The sequence below is a fragment of the Miniopterus schreibersii genome (genome assembly GCF_964146895.1).
Source record: "Miniopterus schreibersii genome assembly, chromosome: 12".
In the NCBI taxonomy this organism is placed as follows: domain Eukaryota; kingdom Metazoa; phylum Chordata; class Mammalia; order Chiroptera; family Miniopteridae; genus Miniopterus; species Miniopterus schreibersii.
The window spans coordinates 22,640,157-22,652,674 of record NC_138112.1 but is presented as its reverse complement, the minus strand read 5'-3'; the positions used below and the strand labels follow the sequence as shown (position 1 = coordinate 22,652,674).

The following is a 12,518-nucleotide window of genomic DNA, read 5'->3' as shown; positions in this document are numbered from 1 at the left end:
TTTCTTTCTGATAGGAACTGGGACAGTTCCTGTTTTCTTTACCCTCTGGGTTTCTGGGAGGCTCAGGCCCAAATTGAGACTCAGGCAATTCTGTTGAGCCTTCCGCCTGCAATTTTAGCAGCATCTTCTTTTCTTCTATACTAATATCCTAAATCTCTTTCTGTTTTTTAAGTTTACTGTATGAATTTTTGCTTTAATCTACCTCAAAAACTATCCACAAAATAATTTAAGCAAGCATATACTGATTATGCTAATCCTTAAAAAAAGTTAAAAAGGGTAGATGTATAATTATGAACAAACAACATAAATCCTTATTTAAAAAGAATATGTAGTTTAACTTAGGATTCCTGAACAGCACAATTAGAGAGCACGCTGACAGCTGTTGGGTGTAGGCAGGGGAGGGAGTGGTGGTGTTTGGGTGGAGGTGGGTGGTAGGATTAAGCAAGAAAGAGGAAAAAAAAAAAGGAGAGAAAAAAACTCTTAGACACAGACAACAGTGTGGTGATGGCCAGAGGAACGGGAGTGGGGGGAGGTGGGAGAGGGCATGGGGGTATAAATGGTGATGGGTGGAGACTTCACTAGGGGTTGTGAACACACAATACAGTGTACAGACGATGTGTTGTAGAATTGTGCAACTGAAACCTGAATTTTCTTCGCCAGTGTCACCCCAAATAAATTCAATAAAAATTTAAAAAGAAAGCACAAGGGCAGATATATGGAATGGACTTCAAATGAGATAATTGCTAGAAATAAGATGAACAAGGTGAGTTGTGGTCACATCATCAAGCTCTTGAGTGTCAGAATAAAGAGCCCGTCATAATTGCAAAATTGGGAAAGTCCAACACCAGTATGACAAAGTATTTCAAACTGATACAACATGCACTTTTCTCAAGGAGTTGAGATTTTCACGGATATGTCTTTCTATCTTGTTTCCTCGTTAAGAGAGCAGGTCAGAATTCTTATAACATTTTTCAGTTCATCATCATTGAGGGCCCAACATGAACAGCGAGCTCTGCCAGGGGTCTGGGAAGTGTCAGGACTGGTAAAATGCATTTTGTGCTTCCAGCAAGCTTAGAATAGAGTTGGGGGGACCACACTTTGGTTTATTAGCAACCAGCAGCCTATCCGATAAGCTCTATTTCCCCTATCATATTTCTGGATCTTAATTCCTGTGCTTTCTGAACAAGGAACACAGGAAATAGTAGACATTTGTCTCATGTTTGATGGGGGAAATAAACTGCTCTTCATGACCAGGGTTTTAATAAATGTTAAGTGTACAGACACAGGAAATGACTAAATGAAATGAGAATGTGCTTATTTCCCATGATGTAGTCACCCTGTGAGAAGTATGCCCAGTCTTATTTCACTGGCAGACCTGGATTTCAGGAGGTTGCCTTCACCGCCTTGGGACAGAATGACCTGATTGGAGATATCAGTAGAAGTTCACATGGCCGTGTCCTAGGAAGAGATAAGTGGGGGGCATTGGAGACAAGGGACCCTGGAGGAGAGAAGGTGTTTTTCTCTTCATTCTGATCATTTGATCTCTCACATTCTCTTCTAGCGAGTGTGGTGATGAATGGGGTAGGGAAAACGATAAAGTTTTTTCTGGGTTGTAGCATAAATAACAAATGAAACAAGTTCCCATATTTTAGTTTGGAGGGATGAGACTTTATGCAAAGAGAGTACATGAGGATGGTTACTGGAAGGATAACTAAGGTGTGGTCATTGACATCACTGAAAACCAGACAAGGCACTATGATAGCTCTGTACATAAGCAGCGCTTTTTTAAAAATCCCCACCTGAGGATATGTATTTTAGAGAAAGAGGAAAGGAGGGGGAGAGAGAGAGAGAAAGAGAGGGAGAGAAACATTGATCAGTCGCCTCCCGTACGCATCCCAATGGAACCCGCAGTTTAGGAATGTGCCCTGAGTGGGAATTGAACCTGCAACGTTTTTGGGGTACTGGACAATGCTCCAGACCAACTGAGCCACCCCCTCCCCCGGGGCATGAGCAGCACTTTTGACCACTCTTGACTGTGGCCTGAAGTAGATGCTGTAGGGTGCTGCTACCTCACCGCTTCAGGGTTGAGACACCATCCCTCCTACTTCAGGGACTGCTGGCAGCTGATGACTCGAAGTTGATTCCACCTCGAAGTTGGTTCAGCTGAAGAGAGCCACCTCGGCCTTCCCAGGGACAGTCCCCATCCAGGGGTAGACAAAGGCCTGCCTTTCTCAAGGTAGCACAACTCTGCAGGGTCATCCTAACTCCAGAGCTCTCCCCGGAGCAGCTGAGGCCTGTGTTGCATTTCGGTTCCTCCATGTGCCTTATCCTGCTCCTGTCACAGGCCCACAGCTGTTGATCCCATGATCTCCCAGCACACTTCCTGCGCACTAATCTTTGGTCTCAGTCTGCTTCCTGGGGAACCTAAGCCCAAAACATGTCCTGTCTTCAGAATTGTATCTTAATACCATGATCCAGCAAACAACTGTAACACCCATATTTTTGCCAGGGGCTCATGAGAGGCATGAAGAGTTTATACATTTAAATAAGGCTTACGGCAACCCACAGTCTGAAGCTGTCAAGAAACAACGGGGGTCACCTAAGAATGCTGCAAGTATCTCAGTTCTTCTAGAACTGAGCAGTGGCTCTCCTTCCCTTCTGTTTCCCATCCCTATTCTCCTCAGTCCTATTCTGAGTCTATTTGTCTTTATAATTCTGCTTCATGTACCTGCCCAGTGAGGCATAAATGCTGATATCTGTCTTTCATATCCAGTGTGTGGAAAAGCATCTGGGCACTTGATAGAATAGGCCTCACCCCAGATTATGATGAAGACCAGCATTTCTCACTAATTATAAAGAATATGGGATCAGCGGATCTATTGATTTCCATTAACTTGTTGGAGTTATGAATCTTTAAATGGAAGTCCACGGCTATAGATACCTTAGGATAGTGTTTTATAGCAAGCAGGACTCTACAGACAGTACCATAAAAATCAGCGTTGGATGCTCGTCTGAGGGTTTATAACTTAAAAAATTGCTTGTGCTTTGTCTGTAAATGTCTCCCTGCCATTCTTTGTAATATTGACCTGATTGAGGCATGGGCTACTATTGAGTTCAATGCAGAGCTCTGGACCTCTCCCAAAATTATGTTTTCTGTCTTCATTTCCCTTCTCTTTTACCCATTGTTGAAGACATATCTCCTTGTCTTATTGCCAGGAGGTACCTGTTCTGGACACCCCGTTACCCAGGTTTTAGAAAGGTCCTTTCCAAAGCTACAGAGCAGGCATTGACACCTTGGCTAAGTGCCCTGTTACTCAGCCCTTCACCTCAGAGTGCTACATAGAGTGCCACTTACTGCAGGGGATATCAAATAAGGGAACATGGACCTTGTGTTCCAATGAAGCCAGGTTAGTCTGTCTTAGATGTGTTTTAATATCAGAAATCTAGATATTAGACAGTTCGAGATCAAATTAAAATCATAAGTGAGTTGTCCTCTCTTCATTATCTTTTGTCATTCACTCAGCAAGCATCCATTGGGCACCCAGTTTGTACCATAGTACATGTGTCCCTGCTTTCCCTTTTTTTTCCCTTTCTTTCTCCCTTTTCACTTTATTTCTGCTGCAAATAAATGAAAAGGAAGTACTTGCCCTGCCAAGGAGACTACTGGGTCTTATTTTTGTGTTGACTTCATCATTCCACCTAGGGGGGATCAAACATTAGAGAACTGTCAAACCAGGTCCACAAAGAGCTGATAAAAATGTAATTTTCTGTCATTACAATTGAGAGTGTACCTTTCTCATGAGCACAATGCTGGTGTCTGCTCTTCCTCCCAGGTTTCAGAAGGCTGCTAGGAATCAGAGAAGGGGCACTAGATGATCTTGAGAGATATTTGTTCCAGCCTGTGATGGAAGCTAATGAACTTTGCCTTCTGCTTTATGGGAAAGTAACTTTCTGGTGGTTTGGGTCTTCCAGATACAGAGTTTGCTGTGTGCTAGGGACTTCCTGACAAATTTAATACTCTGTTTTTTTTTCTAGTCTCCCTACATACCTCTGTCCTTCATCATTACACATTGCCCTTCTCATTTCAACATATGGCTATTGCCAGCTCCATGTACTATTATTTATTGATCATATATGGAGTAATGGTTCATTAGCACAGAGACTTTAGAATCAGACAACTCTAGGCAGTGGACATGCTGATAAGAACTGCCACACACACACACATGAGTGTGCTTGCTGATTTTCATGGTGTAAATATTCCCAGCATGGCCAAGTTCAAGCTACCAAAATGAAATCACTGAACAAAGAGTTTGGAAAAAATGAGAGCACAGTTGGTTCTTATGAGCTGGTACCTGACACCTTTGACTCTAGGCCTGAGCACAGATCCATCCCTTGCTGGCCCTGGTGAGCATTATTATTCTAAGTCTCAGCTTCCTTAGGTGTAAAATGAGCTTAATATGAAAATAATTGCTCTAAAGGGTTGTTGTGAGGATTCAGTGGTATTTCATGTATAGAACTTAGCTTAGTAGGAGGAGCACAGTAACTACTCAGTGAGGGGTACCCAGTTAGCTAGGTATACTAGGCACCTTCATGTGATCAGTATTCCAACTCTGTTTCTGGAGTAGGCTCTACTTCTGGTATGGTTTCCAGTATAAACCAACCCAGCTCCTGAGGTTGGTTTCAATTGGGCAAAGGGACTGGCCTCCTTTGGCTTATGGGATACACTTAACAAGCAAAGTGGTGCTGGCAGCCCTGCTCACCTCCTATAACTCCATTATTGTATTTACTCAATAACCATTTATTGCTTATTAAATGGCTGCTGTTCACAGGAGTATGCTGTGCTAGATATTGTGAGGAGAAATACCTGAGCAGGTCTAGACCTCACTCAAGCAGTTTATGGTCTAGTGGAGAGAAACAGACATGTGCAAGTAACACAGAATTGTGGAGCCAGAGGGGCTGAGGTTGCTGCAGGCCAAGGGTACTGCTGGGCTCGGTCAGCACCCCAGCTTCAGAGACAGATGAAATGTGGGCTGTTCTTTCCTGTGTGGGAACCTGCCTCAAGGTGAAGAAAAAAAGGCCTGTTCCTCTCCTAATCCCTTCTGGGACTGTGTATTGCTTTAGACTAGATGCTCAGTGAGGGACATCTTTGTCTTTTAGTGGAGGAACAATTTTTTAATTCTCAGAATAAAACCACATGCCTCCTGCTCCACAGAGTTCCATCTTGGCCAGTCGCAGTTGAGAGTTGCACACTAGTTACCTTGAAATGGAAATGACAATGGGAGCAGCCGACTCTCCCCAAGGAGGCGGCTATACACTTACAGGCTTCCCAGTTCTTTCCCTATCCCATTTACCTCTTCTGGATTGTGTGGGGATGAATATCCAGTAGGTCCCCCTAAGGCAATGCCAAAGGTCAAGCTTTTCCTATCCAACCTCTGAACTGCTGAGAGTTTGAACATTGTATCTGATGTCTAGAGGCTGCTTTGGTTTAGAAAAATGAAAATCGATTTGATAATTTGCACAGTATTTTCATGTTAATTGTCCAACTCTCTGTCTGGACTGTAAACACTTTGAGATAAGGGACTCATTCTTGTATGCCCAGCCCCCAAAGAGAGCTGACACTATTGAACACATCACCTCACTGTAACCATCCCAGCAATGCTGCAAGGGCAGTGCTATTAGGGCAGCCTGACTCCAAAGCCATCTCCCAGGGCCCGTGCTCACATCCCCTCCCATCCTGCGGCTTGCAGAGGGCACAGCCTCTTCCGCTTGGGTCAGGCCTGAAAGGCACTTGATCCTCATAGAAGCTGTAAGCCATGTACAGGCATTTGCCTGTCCAGTTATGGAAGTCAGACACTCAAATTAACGTAATTTTTAAATATTTACTTTCACTGTGCTTTTAAGGCCATAAACTGATTTTGCTTTCAAGCATTTACTAAGCCGCTTTGAAGAGATAAACTTATGCAAAACTCTGGCCCACATTTTCCAGTGAAACAGGTCCTCTGTTCCTTAGAGCCACTGACAGTCTGATTAACACGCAGAAACCATAGCTTACCAGGGCCAGAGACCCTCCGGATGCCATGCTTCTCCTATTCCCTCCCTGCACCCCAGGAGCCCGTCTTCGTCACGTGAATGTTCCCCTTCACATTAATGGTTCCTCAGAAACAGATAAGGGAGAAAAAACATCTGAAAGCACTGGACTGGGAAACGATAGCCATTCTGTGTATTAGTGTAAGGATTTTGCATCTTCCGTAGGCGTTGGGAAGATGCTTCCTGAAATGCTACCACCTCTCTGGCCTTGGCTTCTGCCTCATTTCCTTTGCCTGTGTCCTGCACTGAGGCTCCTGTCTAAAATCCCCTTCTCTGCTTGTCAAAAAGTGTGTCTATATAAGTGAAATAAGTCAGGCAGAAAAAGTAAAGAACCATATAAGAACCATATAATTTCACTGATATGTGGGATATAAAACTGAAAGCAACAAATGAACAAATAAGAAAAACAAACAGAACTCATAGACAACAGAATGGTGGTTACCAGAGGGAGGGTAGTAAATTGTAAAGTGGGTCAAATAAATGGTGACACGGTGACTGAAGATTTTACTTTGGGTGGTGAGCATACAGTGCGATATACAGATGATGTATCATGGAATTGTACACCTGAAACATATATAATTTTATTAACCAATATCACCTCAATAAATTTAATTTAAAAAATAACCCCCACAAAAAAGTGTGCATATGTGCACATGTGTGCATCCTTCAATATCCAATAAAAATATTCCTCCTCCATGAAGCCTATTTTAATTCCTGACCGTGAATTCACTGAAACTGCTTCTATGCCCCTGTGGCCCTTCCTACCATTCCAGTGGCCCTTATCCGTTGCCTTGTTACCACAAGGCAAATTAGTGGTGTACCTGACTTTCCAAACCCCACTCTAAGCTGATAGATAAGCTCTTCGGAGACAAGAGCTCTGAATCATCTCTGCAGCCCACCTTCCCACCAATATGATGCTTTGTATATATATATTAGTACTCGGTAAAGGCTATCAAAGCAGATTTCTGATTTTCAAAAATGTGTTAATATATCAACGTGTTGGGGAGTTTCCAGAACTCTCTTCCCTAAAGCAATTGGTTGCTCTGGCAGTATTAAGAAACAATGGGGTCTGGTTCACAATAAATCCTAAATCATTACTTTGTTCAGCGTTTCCATTTATTGCAGTTGGAAAGTCCAACTCCGTGTTATTCCTTCCTACTGTGAACCTAACAAATTACATCTCATCATCGTGGCTGCCTAAGTAGGGGCCTAATTAACATTAATTCTTGCATGTATTTTAAAAATACCCACTTCTCTTTTTTCTCTCTCACTAGAATAGGTTATTTGTGACGCCTCTAAACCAAGGCTTCTTCGTGCTTCTAGAAAAGTGACTCCTACACATATTGCTCGCCATTTTCAAAGCTCTCCATAAATCTTATTGACATATTGCATATTTCGAAGCCTTTGATATTTTGTTTTAAATTTGCTTATCAGTTACTAAATCACTCCATTTTTAAGCCATCACCCCTTTCTTTTTCTGTGGCATATTTTTAAATTACTTTGAATATCTTTCTTTGCCAGTGATGGCAGAAATGCACTTACTTAAGGAACTTTAGATATTATACCTCTGCAGAGTTCAGGACTTAAATTGATCAGAGACAAATTTATATACACTTCCTTCAGAATCCCAACCCACTGGGAGGGCAGCAACAGTACCAGTTTTGTAAAGCTCTGTATCCCTCGCACCTAGAACCATTGCTGGCACTTTGTAGACACTTAGTAATTATTGGATGAATGAATAGCTGGTTGAATAAATAAAGGAATAGTGGCTCTATCACTTTGTCCATAGACATATTGCTTAATTCTTCCACACTTTTGTTTCTTTTTCTGTAAATGAGGTTTGTCATCAGGACAAAGTATAATGGTCATATAATCCTCTCAGTAAAATAAGGAAACGTAAGTGTTTGTTATCACAGTTGTTATTTCTGTATGCATTGTTGCCTCATCATTCCGTCTGTCTGCTCCAGGTCCCTCAGGCACAGCTCTCAGAGAAGGTGCTCCTCCAGCTTTCCGTGGTGGGAAGTGCCCTCTCCTGACTCTGACCTCCCACAGTGTTTGCCTTGAACATGGCACCCACAACCTCTCTGCCTTGTGTTTGGCTCTTCAACATTCTTTCAGTGCCCGCAAGGTACCGAGCATTGTGCTGGGCGCAAACGTACTTAATTTTGTCGATTATTACTGGTTTATTTTGGATGCTTGACTGGAAGATCTTTGAGAATAGGTCTGTGTCTGATTCTGCTTTGTAACCTCGTATTGTGCAGCCAGAATTACACCTTGCATTTAGTCTTTGTTTCATACATATTGAATGAATGAAACAATGGTTGAGTGAATAACCCTAACTAAATCTTAAGCTACTAAATGCATTAAATCCATTTTCCTCCTGCATTTCTTGGGGACACAGGAAGAACTGGGCTCTGAGATGTTTGAAATCTTTGCCCAAGTGGCAAAGGCCCAGAGACCTCTGAATTTGAGGTTAATGAGTACCTGGAATTGGGCTGCTTAACTCCACATTTGATTCAAGCCTTTGGCTCTGCCCTGTGTGAGAGATGATTACCAGGTCATCTTGGCAAAATAAACAAAATAATATAATGTTCAGTGGTATGAAGATGAGGCTTCTTAAATTTCCCATCGTTGTTAAATTTCCCGTTGTTTCAACTGTAGAGTACAGATAAGTCACTGCTGATGAATTTGTTTTGTTCCATTAAAATCCCCCCCTAGTGCTGGCGATTCTTTGTCCTGAGTGGGTCCATCATCCTCCGGCATATAGATGTCTTCTTTTCTACTTCATTTTTGCACCTGCATGCATGCATTTTTTTCTACATATTGGTTTTTATGACCCAAGCCACCTGCTCATTGCATATAGCCCATCTTCTTGATGTAATGACAACCAAACCACTAGACAGTGACATAAAATTCCCACTATGATGGCTTAGACCACAATTAGTTCTGCTTTTTTACCATCCTAATAATGGAATTTCAAGTTGAAATTTACTTTCTAATTCAGAGCAACCTTAGTTTTGCTAATTACTTAAATGCTCTCTGTGGTAAAAATACTTAGCATTAATGGCATTCTTTGGAGTTTTAAGAGTGAGTTACAGTCATTAATTAGCTGATTAATAAAGCATCTCTGGGTAGAAGACTTGGTCATGCTGGATTCCATTTTATAGATGGAGCAACAGAAACAGATTGATGCAGACTTGCTCCTCGGAGCTCTGTCTTTTCCCTTTATGTCTCTGCCTCCTCCTCTGCTGTTCATTTTACCACATGTTTCCTCCCTCAAACACCTGCATTACAGATTGTTCTATGTGAGTTGGGGAGCACAAAAGAAAACTTGGTGACTACCACCAAAAATTGAACTAAAGACCTTGTCCTAGGAGAGGAAAGGGTTGGGTTGAAACAGGAGCTTATATTGCCACATGGAAGTCACGGTTTAAGCATTTTTCAGATCTGTTTGTATAAGGCATGCCCATTTCCCAATGGCATCACTAAAGACCCACCCTTCCCTCAGAATAGGGATCAAGCTGATCCTCAATTACACTGAGTGGTTGGCCATCCCCAAAATACATCTACTGTAGTGCGTCCAGTAGTGTGCCCAATAAACTTGAAGTGAGCAAATTTTGCTGAATAAAAATAATCACTAAAGGGTAAATATATTTATTTAATATTTCTTGGATAATCATTTTGATGGCAGATGTTCAGTAGGCAGCATTTCATTGTTCTTTTCACTGTGGGCACACAGAAAGGAAGTGGTAGTTGTAGCCCTGGACTTTGAGGTAGCCATGCTACGGTGAGAACTGTGAAATCAACGTGTAGCATACAGAAGAGCCCCTTTCATAGGACTGAGAGAGGAGACGTCTTTACTGTTAACAAATGATGTCAGGAAGTTGGAGTGTGCTGTGGAATTCACACATCTTTGAAGCCTTCTCAGATGAATTCCATGGCATTTTATCATTTGACCAAATAGTAGAAGGCATATTTATCAAATTTTCAGAGGACATAGAGATAAAAGGGAAAGCAAATGCTTTTGAATATTGCATCAGTGTTTGGGGAGACCTCAGACAGCAATAGTAAGCTGATGATATCTAAATTAGTAGAAGCTAGATTCAGATTCAGCTGTTGGCTCAAAAGTCTGTGCCCTGTGAGACCTGACAAATCCATTACAAAGGATATGATATTCCCAGCACATTTTTAGTGGTCAGACAATATCCGAAATTTTATCTCTATTTCCGGAGTGTATAGACCAGTGCTGTCCAATAAAAATATGATTTAAGCCATATATGTAATTTTAAATTTTCTTCTAGCCACATTGAAAATTTAAAAACTAAAGAGGCAAAATTAATTTTCCTAATATGTTTTATTTAACTTAATATTCATAAAACATAATCTCAATAGGTAATGAATATTACAATTATTAATGGGAGATTTACATTCTTTTTCATACTAAGTCTTCAAAATCCGATGTGCATTTTACACTGATGGCATATCTTTAGATTTCCTAAAAGGTGCAGTTGAAAACATATCCAAGTTGTTCCAAATATATTTTAAAGTTCTCCAGAGACAAAATAAGTGTCAGGTTGTAAATCTGAACTACTTAAAATTAAATGAAATTTCAAAGCCAGCTCCCCAGTTGCACTGGCCACATCTCATGTGCTCAGTAGCCACAGGAGGTCGGTGGCTGGTGAATTGGATGGTGCAGGGGTAGATTCAGAATCATCCCCAGTGTGGGCATCAGGATGAGGTAGCGTCTCAATCAGGAACAGGGGGCATAAGAGGAGTTGTTTGGCATCCATCAGGGACACAGTGGAAGGAAGCCAGCCTGAATGACCTCTAGCTTGATCTCAATTCATCCAGTTTTTTTGAGCCCCAGTCCAGTGATTGCCATTTGCCTCGCTGTTTTCCCAGAGGCTGTTGACTCAGTGCTGACTTAAGAAAACAAGGCCTGAACATTTTTAGTCCTTGTATAGTTATGTGTCACCTGTTTTCTCAAGCTCTTCTCTAAAAGTAGGCATGCTCATAGCCCCTCAAGGACCCATTGCATTTTCTGAATAGATAACTTCTCTTTTGGAGAGACATCTGGCTCAGCCTACTTCATCAGCTTAGCCTAGTTACATGAGTTGTGCCTACTGGGTAAAGGGTCTAAAAAGTAGTTGCCCTCATCATCTTGGCCATTGCCGTCATTAGCATCAGTGTTATCATCTCCCCCTTCCCCCTTTCAGTCCATCAAACCCTGAGCTGAAGCTCCTGTTTGGGAATAAGAGAAACTAGGTCATCATACCATGCACCTAACTATGGAGTTTATGGAAAAGAGAAAAAAACCTAAAATATGCCAGGCATTGTTACACAACGCTCATAGAGGGTAGGCTGGTGGGTGCTCACCTCCTTCTTTTAAAACTAAAATTCACAGAGATTAACCAGCTTGCCCAAGATCACATGGCAGAGCTTGGATGTAAATCCAGGTGGGACCTGACTTCCAAGTCCATGCTATTTCTATTCATCCTCATTGGAAAATAGCGCTCAGGGAATGTAATAATGGAGAGGTCCTCATTGTTATACAAGTGTGTTGTATGTTGAGTTTGTGCTCTTAAACAACAGTGCAGCCACTGGACTAGGAAATTCTACCTGTTCGTTATAAAGTCATACCCACGAGTGTCAAAAAAGAAGTCTACATTTTACCTGCTCTTTCTGAGAATGCTCACAAATATACTGTATGCCTTTCCTCACGGATTCCTCCTAATTATCCCGATTTTGTCAATTCAGGAAGTTTCTGAGAGGAAAAATAGTCAAGTGTTAGTGAAGGAATATTGGTTTCTGGAGAAATAATATCTCAGGGAGGGCTGCTGCCTAAGCTCAGACTCCCTCTTGTAAAGTCGGCAGAATAACGGGGGGGAAAAAAGTGTGAAACTGTTGGTAGAAGATGGCATTGTTCCCGAAGCCTGAGTGACGAGTGATGACTGACAGTGATGAAGACGCATTGCGGGGAGTAGCCAAGCGGGAGACGGTGGAGAGCCTGCCAAGTGCATCTCCGGGACCTCACGCTGGACCTCCTGCGTGCGCACCAAGCCTGTGCATGTGCTGCTTTACACGGTGACCCCGTGAGGAACGCTGAGCAGGTACTAGGGGAAAACAGGAGCCGAGACTTAGAGCTCGCTCTTGGGGCTCTCACTTAGCCACAGGTTGAGAAGGTGGTTGGACTTTCTGGTGACATGTAGAAAAAACAAGAAAGGAAAATCAGGGAAGGCTTGGTGTAGCCATGTTATGCATTCACTTAGTTTGGGGGTTTTTCTTGGTCTGATAAACTGTAGGGACCTCCACGTAAGTATGAGAATAATACAACAAAAACCAAATAACTCTTTGGATTTCCACTGGTACTTTTTACTCATTTACTTGTTTGTTTAATGCAGAGCCTTTTAGCATCTAACCTAAGAGTAAAT

At 42.1% G+C, this 12,518-nt stretch overlaps 1 protein-coding gene across 1 annotated transcript in view; it reads left to right on the top strand.

The window, feature by feature from the left end:
• The window catches only part of FAT3 (FAT atypical cadherin 3), a 609,567-nt gene that overhangs the window by 381,189 nt on the left and 215,860 nt on the right, over positions 1–12,518 (top strand). The gene's annotated exons all lie outside the window — the stretch shown is intronic.